We start from the raw sequence: 8,254 nt of genomic DNA, 5'->3' as shown, positions 1-8,254 counted from the left end.
ACCAATGTGGATAAATAGAACTGTAAAGAAAGCAATAAATGACAAAAAAAAATCATATAAAACACTAAAACAGGAGGGTAGCACGGAAGCACTGAAAAACTAAAAGGAAAAAAATAGAACATGTAAAAAACAAATAAAAGCGGCCAAACTAGAGACCGAGAGATTAATTGCCAAAGAGAGTAAAACTAACCCTAAAATGTTCTTCAATTATATAAATGTTAAAAAGTATAAATCTGAAGGTGTTGGCCCTTTAAAGAGTAATGAGGGGGGAGTCGCAGAGAGCGACGAGGAGAAAGCAAAGCTGTTAAATATTTTTTTCTCCAATGTATTCACTGAGGAAAATAAATTGTCAGATGACATGCAGAATGCAAAAATAAATTCCCCATTAAAAGTGTCCTGTCTGACCCAGGAAGAAGTACATCAGCGACTTAAAAAGATTAAAATAGACAAATCGCCAGGACCGGATGACATACACCCCCGTATCCTAAAGGAATGTCATGGTCTTACCTTCTTGCTGTTCTCCTTCGTTTGACATGTGCTGGCGGCCATCTTGGTTTCTGGGTTTCTTGTAGCCTCCCACCCTGCGGCTCCTCCTTCCCACTGGGAGGAGCTGGATGCCTAGCTCATATATATAGGAGGTCTGTGGCTTCAGTTCCTTGCTTGGTCCTCCTGTGTTCACATGCTTCTAGTCTGCTGCTGCTTCTGGTTCCTGATCCTGGTTTCGTCCGACTACCCTGCTGGTTCCTGATCCTGGTTTCGTCCGACTACCCTGCTGGTTCCTGATCCTGGCTTCGTCTGACTACCCTGCTGGTTCCTGATCCTGGCTTCGTCTGACTACCCTTCTGGTTCCTGACCTCTGGCTTCGCAAAGACTCTGCTTCGGTTTCGCCATCCGTTTGGACTTTTGCTTTACAGCTTTATTTTCAATAAAGCCTTCTTATTTTCACTTATCTCTTGTTGTACGTCTGGTTCATGGTTTCGTGACATTAGGACCAAGCCATGAATTCTGACGGTACAGGGCCATCCTCGCTACCCACGCTGGTTGCCAGACTTGATCAGCAGGATCACCTGTTGGGTCGGTTCGCTGTGGCGTTGCAAACCCTGCTTGAACGCACGGCTCATTTCGCTCCCGTTGCCGATGGGTCGGTTGTCGCTCCTGGGCCCGCTCCTACTGCCGCTCCGGTTGTTGCGCCAGAGTCTACCCCGACACCTGTTGTTGCACCTGCGGTGTTTCGGGGTATGACCGGTTCTGCCCCTCTTCCACAGCGCTTTGGGGGAGAGCCAACTCAGTGCCGAGGTTTCCTTAACCAGGTGGGCATTTATTTCGAGTTGCTGCCACATGCCTTTCCTACTGAGAGATCAAAGGTGGGCTTCTTGATCTCGCTGCTCTCGGACAAGGCCTTGGTCTGGGCCAGCCCTTTATGGGAGAACAACAATCCGGTGGTTGCCGAGTTTTCCGGTTTTGTTGCTTCTCTTCGGAAGGTATTCGATGTGCCGGCTCGTGCTGCCTCTGCTGCGAAGCTCCTTATGTCCATCAGACAGGGTTCACGATCCGTAGCTGAATACGCCATTGAGTTTCGTACCCTGGCAGCAGAGGTGGGCTGGAATAATGAGGCTCTGGTCGCTGCTTTCTCTCATGGTCTCTCGGATGCCTTGAAGGATGAGGTTGCAGCTAAGGACCTACCAGTGGAGCTCGAGTCTCTTATTTCTTTCCTGATTTGATTGACACCAGACTCAGGGAGAGACCTTCCTTTAAGGAGAGCCTGCGGAGGTTTTCTAACAGATTGGCGCCTACGTTTGCTGTCCCACCCGTGCCTCCCTCTCCTCCCACGCCTCCTGGGGATGACTTGTCTGGGGGTGAACCCATGCAGCTGGGGTTTGCTCGCCTGTCCGAGGGGGAGAGGGTACTCCGGAGACGCGAGGGCCGATGCATGTACTGTGGTCTCGGTGGGCATTTTCGGTTGGCATGTCCGAACCGTCCGGGAAACGCTCGCACCTGAGATCCTGTCGGGGGCAGATCTTGGGTGGAGTCTCCTCGTCCCCGGTTTCCCGTGTTGACAAACCACTGATCACTGTTGTCCTCTCCTGGGTCGGGGGCTCGGTGACGACCCAGGCGTTGGTGGACTCTGGTGCTGGTGGTTTGTTCATTGATAAGGTGTTCGCTGCCGCCAATTCCATTCCTCTGCAGGCTCGAGGTTCCCCACTGGCTCTTGAGGCGATAGACGGCAGACCCCTTCTGCCGCCACACGTGACTCATGAGACCCTTCCAGTGGGGATAGCCATTGGTGCCGTTCACAGAGAGTCGGTCTGCCTCCAGGTTATTTCGTCTCCACACTACTCGGTGGTCTTGGGGTACCCCTGGCTCCGGAAGCATAATCCGACTTTCGATTGGAGATCGGCCGAGATCCTCTCGTGGTCACCGCAGTGTGGGGCTAGTTGCATCCATGGGTCTGTCAAGTTGCTGTGTACTTCCTCGGACTCTCTGTTGCCTCCTGAATACGAGGAGTACCGGGATGTATTCGATAAGGTGCGCGCGGTTGCCCTACCTCCGCACCGCCCATACGATTGTGCCATAGAGTTACAATCTGGTGCCGTTCCTCCTCGTGGCAAGGTCTATCCACTGTCGGTAGCGGAGAATGAGGCCATGGAGGAGTACGTGAGGGAGGCGCTTTCACGCGGACACATTCGCAAATCCTCGTCCCCGGCAGGGGCTGGATTTTTCTTTGTGAAAAAGAAGGGCGGTGAGTTGAGGCCTTGCATCGATTACAGGGGTCTCAATCGCATCACGATCAAGAACGCTTACCCGATACCCTTGATTTCCGAGCTGTTCGATCGCCTTAAAGGGGCCACGGTCTTTACCAAACTCGACCTGAGGGCGGCATATAACCTGGTAAGGATCAAGGCGGGCGATGAGTGGAAGACCGCGTTTAACACCAGGACCGGTCATTATGAATCCTTGGTTATGCCCTTTGGGTTGTGCAATGCGCCCGCAGTCTTTCAGGAATTCATCAACGATGTTTTCCGTGACCTGTTGCAGCAGTGTGTGGTGGTCTATTTGGATGACATCTTGGTATATTCTGAATCCATGGAGGCCCACATTCTGGATGTCAGACGAGTGTTGCAACGGTTACGAGAGAACAAGCTGTTCGGTAAGCTTGAGAAATTCGAATTTCACCGATCCCAGGTAACCTTCTTAGGTTACATCATTTCCGCTGAGGGGTTCTCCATGGATCCTGAGAAGGTTTCGGCTGTCTTACAGTGGCCCCAGCCCAGTGGTCTTCGTTCCCTGCAGCGCTTTTTGGGCTTCGCCAATTATTATCGGAAGTTCATCAGGGACTTTTCCATGCTAGCCAAGCCTCTCACGGATCTGACCAGGAAGGGCAGTAATTCCCAGGTCTGGCCGCTCGAGGCAATCCGAGCTTTTGAGGCTCTAAAGTCCGCCTTTGTGTCGGCTCCGATTCTGTCGCATCCCAACCCTGGGTTGCCCTTTGTCCTCGAGGTTGACGCGTCTGAGACGGGAGTAGGCGCCCTTCTGTCTCAGCGTAGAACACCAGAGGGTCCTCTGCTTCCTTGTGGGTTTTACTCCCGGAAACTGTCTTCCGCGGAGTGCAACTATCAGATTGGTGACAGGGAGTTATTGGCCATCGTGCAGGCCCTTAAAGAATGGAGGCACTTGCTCGAGGGTTCGGTGGTTCCGGTCCTCATCCTGACGGACCACAAGAATCTGACCTACCTTTCTGAGGCCAAGAGATTGACACCACGTCAGGCCAGATGGGCTCTGTTCTTGTCACGTTTTAATTACGTGGTCTCCTACCTACCCGGTTCCAAGAACATCAGGGCGGATGCCTTATCACGGCAGTACTCCGAGCTGTCCAGGGAGGAGTCGATTCCGACTTCGGTCATACCTCCGAATCAGATCTTGGCCGCCATTCGCACCAGCCTGACCTCTCCCCTGGGTGAGCAGATTTTGGCGGCTCAATCTGGTGCTCCCTCTGGGAGACCCAACGGCAGATGTTTTGTGCCTGAGGAGTTGCGCACTCGGTTGTTGCGAACCTACCATAACTCCAAGACCGCGGGGCATCCTGGAAAGAATCAGCTGTCCTGGGCTGTTTCACGTCTGTTCTGGTGGCCTTCCCTACGTTCCGACATCGCCGCATATGTAGCGGCATGCTCCGTTTGTGCCCAGAGTAAGTCCCCTCGGCACCTTCCGTTGGGCCTTCTGCAACCCATAGCCACCGGGGAGCGCCCATGGTCACACCTGGGGATGGATTTCATTGTGGACCTCCCTGCATCCCGAGGCCATACGGTCATTCTCATGATTGTGGATCGGTTTTCCAAAATGTGCCACTGTGTTCCTCTCAAGAAGTTACCCTCTGCACAAGAGTTGGCCACGATTTTTGCCAGGGAGGTCTTCCGGTTGCACGGTTTGCCCAAGGAGATTGTGTCGGATCGGGGGAGTCAGTTTGTGTCCAGGTTCTGGCGCGCCTTTTGCTCCCAGTTGGGGATTCATCTCTCCTTCTCCTCGGCCTACCACCCTCAGTGCAATGAGGGCCGCAGAACGATCCAATCAGGCCTTGGAGCAATTCCTTCGTTGCTATGTCTCCGATCACCAAGACAATTGGGTTGACCTCCTGCCTTGGGCTGAGTTTGCCAGGAACACAGCGGTGAACTCTTCCTCTGGGACGTCTCCCTTCATGGCCAATTATGGGTTCCAACCTGCCGTGTTACCGGAGGTATTCTCTCCCCAGGATATTCCGGCTGTGGAGGATCACCTTTCCGTCCTACGTGCTTCTTGGGTACTCATCCAGAAGTCCCTTGAGGTCTCTGCGCAGCGCCAGAGACTCCAGGCTGATCGCAGACGAGCGCCTGCTCCTTCCTACCAGGTCGGAGACCGTGTATGGTTGTCCACCCGCAACCTCAACCTTCGAGTGCCCACTCCCAAGCTGGCGCCTCGCTTTGTTGGTCCCTTCCGAGTGCTTCGCAGGGTAAACCCGGTAGCCTATGCCCTTGCGCTTCCTCCTGGCATGCGGATCTCCAACGTGTTTCATGTCTCCCTGTTGAAGCCACTGGTGTGTAATCGTTTCACTTCCTCGGTTCCTCGGCCTCGTCCGGTCCATGTGGGTAATCGTGAGGAGTATGAGGTGAGCAATATCCTGGACTCACGCCTGGTCCGCGGTCGGGTGCAGTTTTTGGTCCATTGGCGTGGTTATGGTCCAGAGGAGCGTTCCTGGGTTCCCTCCGCAGATGTCCATGCTCCTGCCTTGCTCCGAGCCTTCCACGCACGCTTCCCTCAGAAACCGTTCTTTACTCCGCGGAGGAGGGGCCCTTGAGGGGGAGGTACTGTCATGGTCTTACCTTCTTGCTGTTCTCCTTCGTTTGACATGTGCTGGCGGCCATCTTGGTTTCTGGGTTTCTTGTAGCCTCCCACCCTGCGGCTCCTCCTTCCCACTGGGAGGAGCTGGATGCCTAGCTCATATATATAGGAGGTCTGTGGCTTCAGTTCCTTGCTTGGTCCTCCTGTGTTCACATGCTTCTAGTCTGCTGCTTCTGGTTCCTGATCCTGGTTTCGTCCGACTACCCTGCTGGTTCCTGATCCTGGTTTCGTCCGACTACCCTGCTGGTTCCTGATCCTGGCTTCGTCTGACTACCCTGCTGGTTCCTGATCCTGGCTTCGTCTGACTACCCTTCTGGTTCCTGACCTCTGGCTTCGCAAAGACTCTGCTTCGGTTTCGCCATCCGTTTGGACTTTTGCTTTACAGCTTTATTTTCAATAAAGCCTTCTTATTTTCACTTATCTCTTGTTGTACGTCTGGTTCATGGTTTCGTGACAAGGAATTAAGTAATGTCATAGCCAGACCCTTATTTCTGATATTTGCAGACTCTATATTGACAGGGAATGTCCCACAGGATTGGCGCGTGGCATATGTGGTGCCAATATTCAAAAAGGGGCCAAAAACAGAGCCTGGAAACTATAGGCCGGTAAGTTTAACATCTGTTGTGGGTAAACTGTTTGAAGGTTTTCTGAGAGATGCTATATTAGAGCATCTCAACGGAAATAAGCAAATAACGCCATATCAGCATGGCTTCGTGAGGGATCGGTCATGTCAGACTAATTTAATCAGTTTCTATGAGGAGATAAGTTCTAGACTTGACAGCGGCGAATCAATGGATGTCGTATATCTGAACTTCTCCAAAGCATTTGACACTGTACCACATAAAAGGTTAGTATATAAAATGAGAATGCTCGGACTAGGAGAAAACATCTGTATGTGGGTAAGTAACTGGCTCAATGATAGAAAACAGAGGGTGGTTATTAACGGTACACACTCAGATTGGGTCACTGTCACTAGTGGAGTACCTCAGGGGTCAGTATTGGGCCCTATTCTCTTCAATATATTTATTAATGATCTTGTAGAAGGCTTGCATAGTAAAGTATCAATTTTCGCAGATGACACTAAACTGTGTAAAGTAATTTACACTGATGAGGACAGTATACTACTACAGAGGGATCTGGATAGATTGGAGGCTTGGGCAGATAAGTGGCAGATGAGGTTTAACACTGATAAATGTAAAGTTATGCACATGGGAAGGAAAAATGCAAGTCACCCGTACATACTAAATGGTAAAACACTCGGTAACACTGACATGGAAAAGGATCTAGGAATTTTAATAAACAGCAAACTAAGCAGCAAAAACCAGTGTCAGGCAGCTGCTGCCAAGGCCAATAAGATAATGGGTTGCATTAGAAGGGCCATAGATTCCCGTGATATGAACATAGTCCTACCACTTTACAAATCGCTAGTCAGACCACACATGGAGTACTGTGTACAGTTCTGGGCTCCTGTAAACAAGGCAGACATAGCAGAGCTGGAGAGGGTTCAGAGGAGGGCAACTAAAGTAATAACTGGAATGGGGCAACTACAGTACCCTGAAAGATTATCAAAATTAGGGTTATTCACTTTAGAAAAAAGACGACTGAGGGGAGATCTAATTACTATGTATAAATATATCAGGGGTCACTACAGAGATCTATCCCATCATCTATTTATCCCCAGAACTGTAACTGTGACGAGGGGACATCCTCTGCATCTGGAGGAAAGAAGGTTTGTGCACAAACATAGAAGAGGATTCTTTACGGTAAGAGCAGTGAGACTATGGAACTCTCTGCCTGAGGAGGTGGTGATGGTGAGTACAATAAAGGAATTCAAGAGGGGCCTGGACGTATTTCTGGAGCTTAATAATATTACAGGCTATAGCTACTAGAGAGGGGTCGTTGATCCAGGTAGTTATTCTGATTGCATGATTGGAGTCGGGAAGGAATTTTTTTTTCCCCTAAAGTGGAGAAAATTGGCTTCTACCTCACAGGGTTTTTTGCCTTCCTCTGGATCAACTTGCAGGATAACAGGCCGAACTGGATGGACAAATGTCTTTTTTCGGCCTTATGTACTAAGACTTTTTACTGGACTCCTATTATTATTTATTATACTCATTTATATAGCACTGAAATATTCCACAGCACTTTACAGACATTAGCATCAAGCTATCCCTAAAGGGCTCACATTCTAAGGTCCCTATCAGTATATATTTGGAGAACATACAAACTCCATGCAGATGTTGTCCTTGGTTGGATTTGAACCTAGGTCCCCAGGGATGCAAGGCACCAGTGCTTACCACTGAGCCACCATTCCATTTTAATAGTTTGGACATGTTTATTTTTTATTTATTTTTATATGCAGCATTAGGAAAGGGGGATCATTCGAATTTTTTTATGTTTCTTTTTTTAAACGTTAATTTTATGTACTATAATTTTTAGTCCCTTGATGGGACTTGAACATGCAATCTTCTGATCGCTTGTACCATATACTGCAATAGAATGCTATTGCAGTCTACCGAATTTTTACATGCTGCCGGTCAGGCCATGTCTTGGGCACGGCTCTGCAGGCAGCTCGCTATAACAGGCCTGGAAGCATTCACAAGGTAGTCACAGCAACCAATCAGAGCCCCACAATTTCACTGATGAGCTCCAATCAAAGAAGAGAGGGAAACCCCTCCCTCTATGTAACCGCTCAGATGACGCGGTCGCTATTGACTGCACCATCTGCAGGGCTATGTCCAATCCTGATCATTGCGGCTGGGTGCCAGCTGTATTATACAGCCAGTACCCGATGTGTATGGAGTTGGATCATCTCTTGAGCTTGCTCCATACATGCCCCGCCGACCCATGGCAGATATATCTGTCATGGGTTGTTAAGGTC

This window comes from Bufo bufo, chromosome 1 (assembly GCF_905171765.1).
Source record: "Bufo bufo chromosome 1, aBufBuf1.1, whole genome shotgun sequence".
Taxonomy (NCBI): domain Eukaryota; kingdom Metazoa; phylum Chordata; class Amphibia; order Anura; family Bufonidae; genus Bufo; species Bufo bufo.
Note: the sequence above shows the minus strand (reverse complement) of the source record.